Genomic DNA, 17,633 nt, shown 5'->3' on the forward strand with positions numbered 1-17,633 from the left:
TAGACTGGCGCATTTCTCCGGCTTATCCCCAAGCCAGAAAAAAGCGGCAGCCATGTAAATGCAAATGCCGCAGGGGATATTTAAATCCCCCGCGGATTTGCAATTCCGACTTGTCACATTAGCATTCCTTTTCCGGAAAGGGATGCCAATGTAGACATAGCCTACATGTATGGAGAAGTTTAGCTATGGCCACACAGAGACTGGAAGACATATTCAAGAATTTAAAAAGTAACATTATTCCTTTGAAAGAAAATTAAGACATAGCCAACAACAAATCCCGTGTCCACATAAAAAAGAAAATGGACCAGAACCCCGGCTAAAGTAAATCAACATTACTCCACTAAAGTTTAAGGAGTTTTGCAATTTACATCAGTTGAAGAGCTGTACAATTCATAGCTCAGATTAGAATGTTGCCCTTTTAAACTCATTGTGACAAGGAATTTATTGCTAAAGACTCCAAATCAGTCAGTACATATGGTACTGAATGTGTTGTAATACCTAGGTCTTACCAGGTGAACTAAGGATGGGATTTCATTGCTTTTAACCATTTAAGTGTGAACTCTAGGTAGTTTAATATGGATTTGTCAATTGTGTGTGGCTTGTAAATAATAGCATATTCTGAATATGTTTTGTAGAATTTATAAACTTCTTTGGTCAGGGACTATGTCTTCCCTTATGTCATAGGGTACGTCTAGACTACATGCCTCTGTCGCCAGAGGCATGTAGATTAGGCTACCAGGCATAGGAAAATGAAGCGGTGATTTAAATAATCGCCGCTTCATTTAAATTTACATGGCTGCCGCGCTGAGCCGATCAGCTGTTTGTTGGCTCAGCGCGGTAGTCTGGACGTGCGGGTGTCGACATCAAAGGCATTTGTCGACCACCCAGGTAAACCTCATCCCAGGAGGCATACCTGGGTGGTCGACAAATGCCTTTGATGTCGACACCCGCGCGTCCAGACTACCGCGCTGAGCCGACAAACAGCTGATCGGCTCAGCGTGGCAGCCATGTAAATTTAAATGAAGCGGCGATTATTTAAATCGCCGCTTCATCTTCCTATGCCTGGTAGCCTAATCTACATACCTCTGGCGACAGAGGCATGTAGTCCAGATGTACCCTTATATAATTCCAGCTACTCTGAAGGAACTTAAATTATTAATAAAAAGGTAACACTGCTGAAAATCTCAGATGTGCATTGAGTATTACATCAAATCCTTTGTTACTGGCTAAAGACATAGTTATAAATTGAAATTTAGTGTTGTGTATTTGTGCATATTTTATTGTGGAGTTATCTACATTTAAAAAGGAGACAGTACCAATAGAAGGAATAGTCCTTGATCTGTTTTTATCATTAAGGGACTCTTTAGGTGAGATGTCTGTATCTGCAGCAACTATGCAGTTATCCAAACTCCTAACTTTAACAACAAATTCTCAGTCTTGCTCTCATGTAAATCCAATATATTACCACAACAAAAATGTTTTTAGAATAATAACCGTACTTTTAGGCAGGGAATGTAAATGCTTAACAAGCTTATGAGTCTTGTGTTCTTGTAAGATCTAAGCTTACAAAATCCCTGTGATAAGAGGGCAATTCATTTCAATGCTAAGGCTGGCCAGAAACCATTTCGTCCAGTCAGTTTTTGGAAAGGAAGGCCAGGAAAGAATTTGGATGATTATTAAGATAATTTTAGGAAACATTTTTAACTGAATAGAACAAACCATTCCATAGAAAAAAATATATTCACATCTCAAAAAATTGTGAAGGAAATTGAATGGAGGATCACTAAGAAGTAGGAATGCATTCCTAGAAGTGGTTCTGGGGATTTATTATATGTGTTGTCTTTCTTCTGTATCATTATTGTATCAATGCCCTTTTGGTTAGGTGACACTGAATCAAAAGCAAAGCAGTTAAGGGATACTCTATAGCAATGTGCACAGCTTGACCTTCTCCTCACAAACAGGAAGGAACTAATAGGGGACGTAGAGGTGGGTGACAACCTGGGAAACAGTGATCATGAGATGGTAGATTTCAGGATCCTGACCAAAGGAAGAAAAGAGAGTAGTAAAATACACACCTTGGACTTCAAAAAAGCAGATTTTGACTCCCTCAGAGATCTGATGGAAAGAATCCCCTGGGATGTTAACATGAAGGGGAAAGGAGTCCAGGACAGCTGGCAGTATTTTAAAGAAGCCTTATTGAAGGCACAGAAAGAAACCATCCCGACACGTAGCAAGAGAGGCAAACCTGGTAGGAGACCGGATTGGCTTACAGGGGAAATCCTTGGTGTACTTAAGCACAAAAAGGAAGCTTACAGAAAGTGGAAACTTGGACAAATGACTAGGGAGGAGCTTAAATGTATAGTTCGAGAATGCCGGGGGGTTATCAGGAAGGCGAAAGCGCAAATGGAGTTGCGACTGGCTAAGGATGTGAAGGATAACAAGAAAGGTTTCTACAGGCATGTCAACAAAAAGAAGGTGATCAGAGAGGGTGTGCAGTCCCTAATGGATGCAGGAGGTAACCTAGTGACAGAGGATGTGGGGAAAGCTGAAGTACTCAATGCTTTCTTTGCCTCTGTATTCACGGACAAGGTCGGCTCCTGGACTCCTGTGCTAAGCGACGCAAGATGGGAAGAAGATGGACAGCCCTTGGTGGGTAAAGAACAGGTTAGGAACTATTTAGAAAAACTAAACGTACACAAATCCATGGGTCCAGACTTAATGCACCCAAGGGTACTGAAGGAGTTGGCAAATGTCATTGAGGAGCCTTTGGCCATTATCTTTGAAAAGTCGTGGAGATCGGGCGAAATCCCGGATGAATGGAAAAAGGCAAATGTAGTGCCCATCTTCAAAAAAGGGAAGAAGGACGATCCAGGGAACTATAGGCCGGTCAGTCTTACCTCGGTTCCTGGAAAAATCATGGAAGGGATCCTAAAGGAATCCATTTTGAGGCACTTGGATGAGAGGAAAGTGATCAGGAATAGTCAGCATGGATTCACAAAGGGCAAGTCGTGCTTGACCAATCTGATTAGCTTCTATGATGAGGTAACTGGCTCAGTGGACATGGGAAAGTCAGTGGATGTTATATACCTTGACTTTAGCAAGGCTTTTGATACGGTCTCCCACAATATTCTTGCCAGCAAGTTAAGGGAATGCAGATTGGATAAATGGACGGTAAGATGGATAGAAAGATGGCTAGAAGGCCGGGCCCAGCGGGTAGTGATCAACGGTTCGATGTCAGGATGGCGGTCGGTTTCTAGTGGAGTGCCCCAAGGTTCGGTTCTAGGACCGGTTTTGTTCAATATCTTTATTAATGACCTGGATGAGGGGATAGATTGCACCCTCAGCAAGTTTGCAGATGACACTAAGCTAGGGGGAGAGGTAGATACGCTTAAGGGCAGAGATAGGGTCCAGAGTGACTTAGACAAATTGGAGGATTGGGCCACTAGAAATCTCATGAGATTCAACAAAGACAAGTGTAGAGTCCTGCACTTGGGATGGAAGAATCCCAAGCATAGTTACAGGCTGGGGACCAACCAGTTAAGTAGTAGTTCTGCAGAAAAGGACCTGGGGGTTACAGTGGATGAGAAGCTAGATATGAGTCAACAGTGTGCCCTTGTAGCCAAGAAGGCTAATGGCATATTAGGATGCATTAAGAGGAGCATTGCCAGCAGATCCAGAGATGTCATTATTCCCCTTTATTCGGCTTTGGTGAGGCCACATCTGGAGTACTGTGTCCAGTTCTGGGCCCCCCACTACAAAAAGGATGCGGACGCATTGGAGAGGGTCCAGCGGAGGGCAACCAAAATGATTAGGGGTCTGGAGCATATGACCTACGAGGAGAGGCTGAGGGACTTGGGTCTGTTTAGTCTGCAGAAGCGAAGAGTGAGGGGGGACTTGATAGCAGCCTTCAACTTCCTGAAGGGAGGTTCCAAAGAGGATGGAGAGAGGCTGTTCTCAGTAGTGACAGATGGCAGAACAAGGAGCAATGGTCTCAAGTTGTGGTGGGAGAGGTCCAGATTGGATATTAGGAAAAACTATTTTACTAGGAGGGTAGTGAAGCATTGGAATGGGTTACCTAGGGAAGTAGTGGAGTCTCCATCCCTAGAGGTGTTTAAGTCTCGGCTTGACAAAGCCCTGGCCGGGTTGATTTAGATGGGATTGGTCCTGCCTAGAGCGGAGGGCTGGACTTGACGACCTTCTGAGGTCTCTTCCAGTTCTGATTCTATGATAAGGGGATGGTTGGATGAAATAACATGATCTTGGTAACTAATTGACCATTCATTTCCAGTTGGAAATAGGTCAATGGAGGGATGATAGGAGTTGCTATAGGGAACTTTCTGGGTGTCTGGCTGGTGAGTCTTGCCCACATGCTCAGGGTTTAGCTGATCGCCATATTTGGGGTCAGGAAGGAATTTTCCTCCAGGGTAGATTGGCAGAGGCCCTGGAGGTTTTTCGCCTTCCTCTGTAGCATTGGGCACAGATCACAGCTGAAGGACTCTCTGCATGTTGGGGCCTTCAAAGTATTGGAAGGCTTCAATATCTGAGACATAGGTGAGAGGATTATTCTAAGAGGGGTGGGTGAGATTCTGTGGCCTCTAATAACTGTCTTATATATGGAGCTAAAAAAGTAGACCACAAATAAGGATAATAATAAACAAATGCTAAACAAGGTCATGATATGTAGATTAATCTATCATAGTCAATTTATATTTGTCACGGTTAAATTTTAAACACAAGAAATCACACGACTATATTGAAGTAAAGTATTCGTGAGAGCACTGCCTGTGCACTCACATACAAGCACCTGGTTTGACAGCTGAAGCTTTGACTTTGTCCAATGTGGTGCTAGTATATTCGTATTCAGTCACCCATGAGATCCACGCTCCCTGAGAGTGAGTACAGGGATTTATGGTGATACTGTATATAACAAGCGATCACACCACTGACTGACTGCGTGCACAGCACTGAGTAGTGATATCATTGTCCCTACTCCCTGGCTAAACTGGCATTACACAGGAACACTTATCATGGCAAACACAAGTGAAAATTGTTTTCAATAAAAATAATAAATGCTTAAATATTAATTATTATTTTTAAAAACCATGAAATGTTATTGTAATGGAATTTTCTCACTGAACCCTTCTTTTCACTTCGCAGAACCCCGGGGTTGCACGGAACACCATTTGGGAAACACTGCTCTGTGGTATGGATTACTGTCTTTTGGATAAAATGTAAAACAGGAGCTCTGACCACTGATTCCATGGCATTTTTGGCAAGATTAGATGTGTGAATGACATTCAGTGCTTTTGTGAAATTCCTGATCATGCAATTGAATTCTATGTTTAATTCCCACCCTAGCCATTTGTGCATGCAGTTCCCTCAAATGTACTTGCAGTTACTGCAATTGCATGCACAGTTTAGGCAAATAAACACACATTTGCTCTTGTAAAAGTATACACTCTGAAAATCTGGCTCTGTGTATTCAGCTGGCTACCTTGAAAACCCTAAATTTCTATGGGGTATTGTACTGGTAATTGATCAGGATAGTTTCCAAATCCTTTTCACACATTCTATCTTCAAAATAATTGTTAATCTTATCATTTTCTTACGATAATATAAATTCCCAAAGTAAAAATATATTCTTTGGTTAAGACTTGTTTGATTTGTTGCTCTGGAATAACAGTCCCATATCCTGAAAAGCCTGTTTTTTATAGGTGCTGATCATCCAGGATTCCAATTCCTCTGATGGTTCCTCTGATAATCCATCCCAAGATCTTCTTTTTATCTATAGCATAAGCAACATTGCCATCTCTTTTGATTTGATCACAAGATTATTTTACAATCTAACAATTTTTAAATAGCTGTCATGATTTTTGGGTCCTGACTTATGAATTATGAATGCTGGAGGTTGGCAATACTGAATAAATAAGTCAGTATAGGCAAAGGCTTCACATCTGACTTGTATGGACCACTTTGAGGAGTGAAAGAATAGTTCAGTCTCCACTCCCAATCACCCTGGTTTCTGTGATGTAACTGCCAACCAAGATGACAATCGTGGTAGTCTTATTTATGTGTGGTGTCAACCTTTGTCCACTAGTAACTAGACAGAGACCACCAACTCATATTACATAAGTGACTAAATAGTTATGAGCTACTATACTTTCAGTCACTGACTTGAAGATGAAAATAGACCATTTTTAGGTTTAGATACAATCTGGAACCAAAACCATAGGGACTGGTTCAGACCCTGGAAAGCGAGTCCCAAGGTCTTTGGAAATCCAAAACATTTCAGATTTGAGATTCTGTTTCTATATTTCATTTTTCGATTAACAGCTGTGGCTTCATGAAAACATTTGGCTACTGACATTAACATCCTGAAGGGAAATGCCCCATTAGTCTTTGTTTATGCTCTCAGCCTGACTTTCAGTTCTTGCAGCTTCCAGAGCAATGACCCGAAATAGGAACATTCAGAAAAGCATCAGTCTGGGTTTTAGAAGCACTGGTGCAGGGAGAATTTTATGAGACCTGATAAGATCACACCACATGGTTCCTGGTTTGATTTTAAAAATATTGTCACAAATCTCAGACCCTCAAAGACTCCACAGTTGTCACTAATCTGCACACCGTACACACTTACAACTTCACAGTGAGACTAGAAAGGTAGGTCAGAGATCATACTGCTCCAGAAACATAGGTTTCCGTCACTAAACTAAAAGAGGAGTCTCATTTAGATCTGCATCTGCTAATAGTTACCTTACCAGTTCGGCAATGAGAACAGGTGCTACAGAAAATGCTAAGGCGGATTAATGGGTAGCATTATAGCTGCACAGAGTTGAATCGTTCAAATTCCAACCAGCAGAGGGCAGTGGTACACATGCACAACAGCCATCACATTACAATAGATAAAATAACTAGGGGTATGTCTACACTACAGCACTAATTCCAACTAACTTAATTCGAATTAGTTACTTCGAACTAAGCTAATTCGAACTAGTGCATCTAGACCTAAAAATTAGTTCGAATTAGCATTTTGCTAATTCGAACTAGCATGTCCACATTGAGTGGACACTGAACCTAGGTTAAGGCTGGCTGGAAGCAGTGCCGGCAGGGCATCAGGTTAGGACTTAGAGCGTGGAGCTGCTGCCTCAGGCTAGCCGAGGGCTGTGCCTAAAGGGACCCGACCCCCACTCCGGACAGACAGTTCTCAGGGGTTCCCCGCTCACTTGTCTAACTCAATGAGGGACGGCAAAGCAGTCCTGGCTTGGAGTGCCCTGAATGCCCACACTCGGCACATCACAGCACTCGGCCATCAGCCCGGCTGCACTTGCCGCAGGCTGCCATCCGAGGGGAGGGCGGTCAATCGGGAGGCTGCAGGAGAGCTTCCACCCCGAGGAGCCCGCAGAGCCATCCCAGTCTTCCCCATTGGGGGCTCGTACCCCATTCCTCCCTCACCTCCTTCCACTTACCCCTCCTTAGCCCCCCTTCCTGATGTACAAAATAAAGGACACGTGTTCAAAAATAGAAACTTTCTTTATTGAACAAAACTCAGGGAGACTGGGAAAAGGAGGTGGGAGAGGGGAAGAGAGAGGGTGGGAGAAGGGAGGAGGAAACCTGGGAGGAGGGAGCTGGAAGGGGGAAGCCAGGGGAAGAAGGAGGAAAGGAAGTATCAAGCTATGGTATGCCATATCTTCAGTACTGTGTACAGATGTGATCTCCTCACCCCAGAAAAGATATTTTGGCCTTGGAAAAGGTTCAGAAAAGGGCAACTAAAATGATCAGGGGTTTGGAACAGGTCCCATATGAAGAGAGGCTAAAGAGACTGGGACTTTTCGGAGACTGAGGGGGGATATGATAGAGGTCTATAAAAGCATGAGTGGTGTGGTGAGGGTGCATAAAGAAAAGTTCTTCATAAGTTTCCATAATAGAAGGACTAGAGGACACCAAATGAAATGAATGGGTAGCAGACTTCAAACTAATAACAGAAAGTTCTTCTTCACAAAGCAAATAGTCAACCTGTGGAACTCCTTGCTGCAGGAGACTGTGAAGGCTAGAACTATAACAGAGTTTAAAGAGAAGTTAGATAAATTCATAGAGGTTGGGTCCATGGAGTGCTATTAGCCAGGGGGCAGAAATGGTGTCCCTGGCCTCTGTTTGTGGAAGGCTGGAGATGGATGGCACGAGACAAATGGCTTGGTCATTGTCTTCAGTCCATCCCCTCCAGGGTACCTAGTGTTGGCCGCTGTCGGCAGACAGGCTACTGGGCTAGATGGACCTTTGGTTTGACCCAGTATGGCCATTCTTATGCTTTTATGTTCTAGGCTCAGGGCTCGGGTTCGGGGTCTCACTCAACCACCTTGATTTTCATGCAAACCTGCTCCTGGGTGGCCAGGCTGACAGCTATCCTGCCCTAGACGGCCACTTTCCTGTGCCTAGTGCAGAGGTCGTGGACGTTGGAGGCTTCCCCCCAAACCTCGATGAGGTCCACGATGTCCGCACTAGACCAGGCGGGTGCCCGCCTCTTGCAGCCCCAGGCAGGTTCCTTGAAGTCACCAGCCTGGTCCCAGGAAGAGGCGGAGGGCTGGGTGGCAGCGGGTAGCTGGCTCGTGCCGTGCCGGGTGCAGGGTTTGCTGGCTGGGTGCTGGCAGGCTTGCACTTGGCACGGGCACCGTAGCCAGACCGTGCATCTTTAAGGGCTCCGGGGCCGGGAGGGGGGCAGACGAGTTCCCTGGTGGTGCCCAGAGTGGCCACCAGGGAAACCTGGGGAGGGCTAGCCTCCCACTAGTTTGAATTAAGTGGCTACACAGCCCTTAATTCGAACTACTTAATTCGAACTACGTGTTAGTCCTCGTAGAATGAGGTTTACCTAGTTCGAATTAAGCGCGCCGCTAGTTCGAATTAAGTTCGAACTAGCGGTTTGCCTCTGTAGCGCCTATGAAAGTTAATTCGAACTAACGGCTGTTAGTTCGAATTAACTTTGTAGTGTAGACATACCCTAGAAGACTTATTCGGTGTTGCCCGAGTCCTTCAGGGCAGGAGGCTGGCGGTGTTGGGGGTACAGGAGTCAGGACAGGGCATTAACGGGGGGGGGGCCTCAGGGCAGGAGGCATGGGGCATGGGAGGATGCAGGAATCAGGGTAAGGGGTGAGGAGGGGCTTCTCTCTGGGGGTGACCCACGGCTGCAGGGACTGTGCACCCCGCCTCCTGGCTTGTTCCAGGGGCCCAGCAGGGCTCCCTCCTCCTGGCCCCTCCCGGGGGGGCCTCTCTCCCTCCTCTCCAACCCCTCCTGGAGCGGGGTGAGGGGGGAAAGGGGGCAGGCAAGGAGTGTCTCCTAGGGTGTGTCTAGACTACATGCCTCCTTCGACGGAGGCATGTAGATTAGCCAGATCGGAAGAGGGAAATGAAGCCGCGATTAAAATAATCGCGGCTTCATTTAAATTTAAATGGCTGCCCCGATCTGCCGATCAGCTGTTTGTCGGCAGATCGGGGGAGTCTGGACGCGATGCCCCGACAAAGAAGCCTTTCTTCATCGACACAGGTAAGCCTGGGGCTTACCTGTGTCGATGAAGAAAGGCTTCTTTGTCGGGGCATCGCGTCCAGACTCCCCCGATCTGCCGACAAACAGCTGATCGGCAGATCGGGGCAGCCATTTAAATTTAAATGAAGCCGCGATTATTTTAATCGCGGCTTCATTTCCCTCTTCCGATCTGGCTAATCTACATGCCTCCGTCGAAGGAGGCATGTAGTCTAGACACACCCCTAGGCAGGGAGGGCATTCACCTGGTTTAGTGGCAGGCAAAATGTCAGAGCCCAGCCCTGCTGGCCACTCTGTTGGTGAAGAGGTTGCTCAAGAATATCTTTGTTTTTAAGCTCTGTGGTGTAGGGACCATATATTTGTTACATGCACGCCTGTTGTCTAGCACAATGAGCATTGTTCCTTGGTGAGATTCTCCAAACATTGCTGCAATCCAAATAAGAAAACGAAGTGACAAGCCACAGAACAAGCCTTGAATCTGCACAAAACATACTGCTTTTTAAAACAAGTTGAATGTATGAAACCACTGCTGTGTTAATTGGTGTAACTCGAGAAATTGGTTTGTAAAACACATGCACCTCTTTAATCCGGCAACCCTGGGAAACAGGGTTTGCCAGATTAAACATTTTGCTGGGCTAGGGAGGGAGTGAGGGGGATGGAGTAGGGTGCTTTACCTGGCACTCTGCGTCTCCTGCCACTCACGCCACTATGTGATCAGCAGGAAAAAGCCTCCAGCAGAGCGTGTCACTGCACTGCTGTTCCTCCCGTGGTCAGGAGAAGGGAGCAGCATTGTGCAGAGCCGCTTTCACCTCCATTTGCCAGCGTTCATACCACAGGTGTTCCTGAATTGGGGACAGCTGAAGTACGGAGGTTACAGAGTAGAAAGTCATAATATTGTGACACACAGCCTTATCCAAAACCCACTGAAATCAACAGAAGATACCTTTGTGGCTTCAGATCACACCCACAGGGAGGTGAGGCTGTGTTAAAAATGTCATATTATGATGCAGTGTGCCGAGGTTACGTGAAATCATTAATACATTGATAAACTAGCACAAGTTGCCCAACACTGGCCATGCTCCATCCTCTTTGAAACCCCCTTTCAGGTAGTTGATGGCTATCAATTCCCACATCGTTCTTCTCTTCTGCAGACTAAATAAGACCAGTCCCATTAGCCTCTCCTTATAAGTTATGTGCCTCAGCCCCCTAATCATTTTCATTAACCTCCACTGAACTCTCACCAGTTTGTCCACTTTCTTTCTCTCCGGGTGGCCCAAAACTGGATGCAATACTCCAGATGTGGCCTCACAAGTGCACCACCCATAGAGATACATGCTGGCTGTGGGCACTCTGCTGATCAGTTGGGTGGTATTTGAACATCTCCTGGATGGCTGCCCAAACACACAGGGAACATGGGTAGAATCTATCCCATTATTCAAATCATTAATGAAGATGCTGACTAAAACCAGCCCCAGGATTAACCTCTGGGGCTCTTCACATGATACTGGCTGCCAATTAGACATTGAGATGTAGATCCCTACTCATTGAGCCCCACAATCTAGCGAGCTTTCTACCCACCTTACAGTCCATTCATCCAAGCCAAACTTTTTTTAATGCTGGAAAGAATAAAAACTTTGCTAAAAACTAGGTATATCATGTCCACCACTTACCCCATATCCACAGAGCCAGTTATCTCATTGTAGCAAGCAGTTAGGTTGGTCAGGCATGATTTGCCCTAGGTGAATCTATGCTTACTGTTCCTGATCACCTTCCTCTCCTCCAAGTGTTTCCAAATGGATTCGTTGAGGACCTGCTCCCTGACTTTTCAAGAGACTGAGGTGAGGCTGACTGGTCTGTAGTTCCTCTCCTGAATTCTCCTTCTTCCCCTTTTTAAAGATGGGCCCTCATTTGTCTTCTCCCAGTGATCCAGGACCTCTTCCAATTGCCATGAGTTTTCAAAGATAATGTCCAATGGCTCTGCAATCGCATCACAGCCAACACTCTCCGCACCTTTGGATGCACCCTCAGATCTGGTCCCATGGACTTGTGCACGTTCAGCTTCTAAACAGTTCTTAACCTGTTCTGTCACCACACAGGGCTGCCTACCCCCACCCCGTACTGTCCTGTCCAGTGCAGTAGTCTGGGAACTGATTGTGTCTGTGACAATGGAGGCAAAAAAAGCATTAAGTGCATCAGCTTTTTCCACACTGCCTGTCACTAGTTTCCTTCCCCAGTCAGTAAGGATTCCACTCTTTCTCTGACCATCTTCTTGTTGCTTACATTCCTGTAGAAACCCTTCTTGTTATCCTTCATATCCTGAGTGGTGGGTGCAGCTAGGGCTGGGGGAGGCAGGCCCCCAACCCCACCTACAGCATTGTCCCCCTGCTGAGGACCCCCCAAAATGGGGAGGGGTGAGGGCAAGCACACACGCACCTCAGCCGCCCCAACCCAAAGCATCAGGGAGGGAGGAGGCCGCATGGCCCGAGCATCCCTGGCCCTGGAGCACAGGTGGGAGGAGGCTGCTTGGCTCCAGCCTCCCCAGCCATAGAGTACTGGGGAGGTAAGAGAGTGCCCATCTCCAGCCCCAGAGCACGGGGAGAGCAAGGGCTAGAGGTAGCAACACTCCTCCCCCAGAATGCCTACAGCAGAGTGTGGGTCATGTCTGGCAGTTAGGCTGCCGGACGCCCATGTTTACACTCCTCCCTAACCATCTCCCCAAGTTTACGCTTCCTGTAAGCTTCCTTTCTGTGTCTAAGCTCACCAAAGATGTCTCTGTTAAGCCAAGCTGGTCGCCTGCCGTATTTGCTGTGCTTTCTGCACATTCCCAGCCAATGAGAGCTGTGGAGCCAGTGCTCAATGTGTGGTCGCACACGAAGCTCCCACGGCTGTTCCTCCATGTAAGAACAGCAGGGACATGCCCCAGCTTCTGGGGAGCCATACAGAGCCAGGTGGGGAGCTTGCTGGCCCCATGCCAACTGGACTATAAACCATTCTTCATAAAAAGATCAGAAATGCTGATGTATAGAGGTTTCTGGTTGGTAAGTGCCAGATAAAACAGGTTTTTTTTTGTAGTTAATGAGATGCCAGAGATATTTATTGAACCCCTATCTACAGAACAGTATAAAAGAAATATTGTAACTTCTTTTGCCATGCCCAACGCCATGGTTGATGACATTCTAAGCCTGTGGAACAAATACGTTTTCTCTTTCTAATGCTTTCTGGTTTTCCCCCATAGAAAATAAAAGATGCCGCCAAAGAAACTGTCAGGAACTCAGCACAGGAAGTGAAAAGCTCAGTTGCAATCTAGTTTGCAGCAAGAGGCAAATCTGATGGGAAAATATTTGAAACAGAACAACATAGACCATGCTTTAGGCAGTAGCTATTATCCCATGGCAGAAGAAATTGAGGAGCGAAGCGTAAATGATGGATGTCTAATTGCTAAGGTATTTACCTGAAAATAAGGAATGGAAATGTGAAGAAAGTGATGGAGAATTGTCCAGTTTTCCTGGAGGTGTAAAGGACGTGGCTCACATAAAAAGAAGAGTAATGAAAAAAAAATCTGGTTTCCATGAAAAGGGGAGAAACCATAAAAAAAAATCAGCTTTGCATGATGGCAGAAACATCAGTGAGAAAAATTGCACATCTCAGATCAATATATCAGATCCTGTTTTATGGCCAGTGAGCCTAAACTCTGCCAGTATTGAACACACAATTTTGAACAAGCTAGGCAAAAATCCAGGCTACGACATTTCCACTAACTGAGCAGAAGAAACACGTCTCAAAGGGGGTGTACCCTTCTGTGGAACTTCCTGCTGTAACAATGGTCATTTCCAGGCTTTTGTCTTTTTGGGTGATAACATTTCACTAGCACCTTCCAAGTTCTCTTAAAACAATACATTGTAGAATCATTCTGGTAAATAGGAAATTCTGTTATACAGATATGGGATTAAGCATTATGCTTTGGTAGTTTCAGTACATGGAGTGGGTTTAATATTTTCTTTTGCGATGAGTTGTCCTTGAACTGGTAGCTTCAGGGTATCTTATTTAGAGAGGGGTATGTCTATGGGCACATCTAAAGTCAAAATAAACTACACAACTTGAGCTACGTCAATTGTGTAGCTTACATCGAAATAGCTTATTCTGGCTTTTGGTGCTGTCTACACAGCAGGAAGTCAAAGGAAGAACACTCTTCCTCCAACTTCCTTTACTTCTCATATAATGAGGGTTATAGGAGTCGGAATAAGAAGTCCTCCAGCTTGCCATTATTTTGACATTATGTCGAAATAACTGCTTACAGTATAGACGCAGACGATGTTATTTTGAAATAACGTCAGTTATTCCAAAATAATGCTGCTGTGAAGACATAGGTTTAGTGGCCTAGACAAAGGCCTACCAGCAAGCAATTTTTTTCATTTTCAGCCCAGCTTTGACACTGACTCTTTTTGTGACTTTGTGCCAGTCCCTTAGGCATGCTCGGTACTAGAGACATTCAGTCAGTCACTGCTCCCAGAACACTTCTCATTCTCTCTCAGACGTTCTCACCTGACTCCCAGGAGCATTTCATGCACAGAGGAAAATAAATTCTAGCTGCTATGAGAACCCCAGGGTGACACCCCCCCAAAGGGCCCAATGCTACGATAAATTATTATGTTCCTGAGCTATTGCGATAGCCGCTAGCACACTCAGGCTATGTCTAGACGACAGGCTGCTTGCAGAAGAAGCTTTTTTCAGAAGAGATCTTCTGAAAAAACTTCTTGCAGAAGAGCGCATCTACACTGCAAAAGTGCATCGAAAAAGCAATGCACTTTTTTGAAAGCGAGCGTCCAGACTTCCTGGACACTATCATGCATGTAAGCAGTGTTTGCTCTGGACAGAATTGCCACCAGGGCACCTGTGCTTTTTCCTCTTCCCTCTTCTTCCCAAAAAAATCCCTCTTCTCCATCACATGCCTTTTTGAGAAAGTGCTCTTTCACAAAAAGGCATTCTTCCTCGTAGAATGAGGATTACCAATTGTGGAAAAAGCCTTCTGTTCTTTGGATTTTCTTGCAAAAGGACTCAATTACAGTGCGGGCGTAACTCAAGTTTTGTCAGAAAAACAGCTGTTTTTCCAACAAAACTCTGTAGTCTAGACATACCCTCAGAGAGAGGGTGAGCACTGGACACAAGCCCATGCCTTGCCAAGGTTATAGCCACAGTTAAAGCACAGTTAAAGAGTGTCATCATCACAGCTGTGTTGCTGAATCACTGCCCTTTATTGTGTAGCTCCCATATGGTCTAGTGGTTAGGATCCCTGGTTTTCACCCAGATGGCCAGGGTTCAACTCCTGGTATGGGAACAGCTAAGTTTATATCTGAACTAGTGTATCCAATCTGGGCCCCCATTGGGGTGTGTTTAGACTACAGGGTTTTTTCAAAAAAGTGACCTTTTTTCGAAAAAACTTCCACTCTGTCCTAGAATGCCACCGCATTCTTTCGAAATTAAATTGAAAGTACGCAACGTTTTTTTTGACCGCGGTAAACCTCATTTTACAAGGAAGAACACCTTTTTTCCAAAAGTGCTCTTTCAAAAAAAGGTGTTGTTGAATGCAAACAGGACTTTTTCAAAAGAGAGAATCCAGACTGCCTGGGTGCTCTCTTTTGAAAAAGCGTCTCGCTTTTTCGAAAGAAGTGATTGCAGTCTAGACATTCTCTTTTGAAAGAAGCTTGTAGTCTAGACGTACCGCTACAGAAAGGATGTGGATGCGTTGGAGAAAGTCCAGCGGAGGGCAACAAAAATGATTATGGGGCTGGAGCACATGACTCATGAGGAGAGACTAAGGGATTTGGGCTTATTTAGTCTACAGAAGAGAAGAGAATGTGTGTTGGGGGGGAAGGGTTTTGATAGCAGCCTTCAACTACCTGAAGGGGGTTCCAAAAGGGATGGAGAGAGACTGCTCTCAGTGCTGACAGATGGCAGAACGAGTAGCAATGCTCTCATGTTGCAGTGGAGGAATTCTAGGTTGTATATTAGGAAAAACTAGGAGGGTGGTGAAGCACTGGAATGGGTTACCTAGGGAGGTGGTGGAAACTCCATCCCTAGCAGTTTTAAAGTCCTGGCATGACAATGACAAAGCCCTGATTGGCATGATTTAATTGGGGTTGGTCCTGCTTTTAGCAGGGGGTTGGACTCAGTGACCTTCTAAGGTCTCTTCTGTGATTCTACAGACAGTCGCTACAGGAAAGGCAAAAGTTTTGCTGCTGCTACAGTTAATCCACCTCCCCAAGGGGCGGTAGCTAGGTTGACTGAAGAATTCTTCTGTCCACATAGCATTGCCTAACCCAGACCCTCCCCTTTCCCATCTCTTCTGGCACCTCCTCTGCCCCCATGCTACCCCTTCCCACTATGCCTTCATCCTGCCTCTTCCCACCCCTGCTCTGCTCCTATCTCACCCCTTCCCCTGAGCTTCCTCCCCCGAGTGACATGGTCCAGGTCAGGGACTAGTTGGGGGCCTGGCATTGGCAGCAGTGCTCAACCCACCCCCAACACCCCCACTCTGCTTCTGCCACTCCCAGCTACATCACTGAGGGGGCTTGGGTTAAGGTGTGGAAATGCCCCCCACACTCACCAGCAGCAGGGAGTAGAGCGGAGCAGGTGGGGGCTGGGTTGCTCTACTTCCTTGCTGCTGTCTCTGGTAAGAGTAGGGCTGGGTCCAACCCCTGCTGGTGACCCCAGGTTCCACGTGAGTCCCCCATGCCATCCTGGGCCCAGCAGGGCCCCCCAAAACACAGGCTGGGGGGTGGTTGCCCCAAACTGTCCTATGGATGAGATGGCTCAGACAAGGGGTTAGGTCTGCTCAATTCTATCACTCAGGGGTGTGGATTAGGGACATAAAAAAGTGGAGTTGATTAACCGATTAACTGATAAGCAAAAGTTTATAGGTTAATGCTAGACTACATGCATCCCTCCCCCTTCCTCCCCCCTCGCCTCTCCCCCCAACTTGCCAGTAAATTTTTTAGCAGGCTGGCCAGTAGCCCAGCTCAGTCCTGGCCTGGGATGGATCCAGGACCTACCCCCGGTGCAGCTCTGCACTTAAAGGCTACGTCCACACTGGCCCCTTTTCCGGAAGGGGCATGTAAATTTCATGAGTCGTAGTAGGGAAATGCGCGGGGGATTTAAATATCCCCCGCGGCATTTAAATAAAAATGTCCGCCGCTTTTTTCCGGCTTTTAAAAAAGCCGGAAAAGAGCGTCTACACTGGCCCCGATCCTCCGGAAAAAGTGCCCTTTTCCGGAGGATCTTATTCCTACTTTAAAGTAGGAATAAGATCCTCCGGAAAAGGGCACTTTTTCCGGAGGATCGGGGCCAGTGTAGACGCTCTTTTCCGGCTTTTTTAAAAGCCGGAAAAAAGCGGCGGACATTTTTATTTAAATGCCGCGGGGGATATTTAAATCCCCCGCGCATTTCCCTACTACGACTCATGAAATTTACATGCCCCTTCCGGAAAAGGGGCCAGTGTAGACGTAGCCAAAGTGTATTAGGAGCCGAGCGGGCAGGCAGCCCAGCTCAGTTCCGGTCACTCCGGGTCTGGGAGCTCAGACCACCCCCTAGACAGGGGCCGTTGTCTCTTTATCACAGGCAGCAGCACAGGCCGACAGGCAGCCATTCCACAAGGGGAGCTGGGTTTTAAACTGGCTCCCCTTGTGGACCAGCTCCCACCTGCCACCCCGTGTTGCTGTCTCTGATACAGTGGCAGCAGCACACAGTGTCAAGGGTCTTCTCAGGGGTGAGGCTGGAGCACACTGGCTGCCAGCCCCGCTCCCAGAGACTACAGAATAGTCGACTAACCGATAAGAATTCATGAGGTTACTTGACTATTCAATGAACCGATATTTAACATCCCTAGTGTGGATTTTTCACAACCCTGAGTGAGGAGCTCAGTCAATTTAACTTTTTGGTGTGGACCTAACTCAAGATTCTACAGAGATGTCAGACCCTGAGAAGCTGGTGGGACAAGGATGGGAATTTGTGGCTGGTGCCTAGGAAGACCGAGTGACTGAGTTTTGGGGAGGCCATACAAATGGAATTTGGGGTCTTAGTATCTGCGTTCTGACAGTCCTACATC

The 17,633-nt window shown here is 46.3% G+C and overlaps 1 long non-coding RNA gene across 1 annotated transcript; it reads left to right on the forward strand.

The window, feature by feature from the left end:
- The first annotated feature begins 497 nt into the window (after positions 1-497).
- On the forward strand, positions 498-13,691 carry LOC112547512 (uncharacterized). The gene is made up of 3 exons (XR_012900804.1): positions 498-565; positions 5,158-5,203; positions 12,768-13,691. It is a non-coding gene; the product is annotated as an uncharacterized LOC112547512 (long non-coding RNA).
- Positions 13,692-17,633: the final 3,942 nt, after the last annotated feature.

Source organism: Pelodiscus sinensis, chromosome 1, assembly GCF_049634645.1.
Source record: "Pelodiscus sinensis isolate JC-2024 chromosome 1, ASM4963464v1, whole genome shotgun sequence".
Lineage (NCBI taxonomy): Eukaryota > Metazoa > Chordata > Testudines > Trionychidae > Pelodiscus > Pelodiscus sinensis.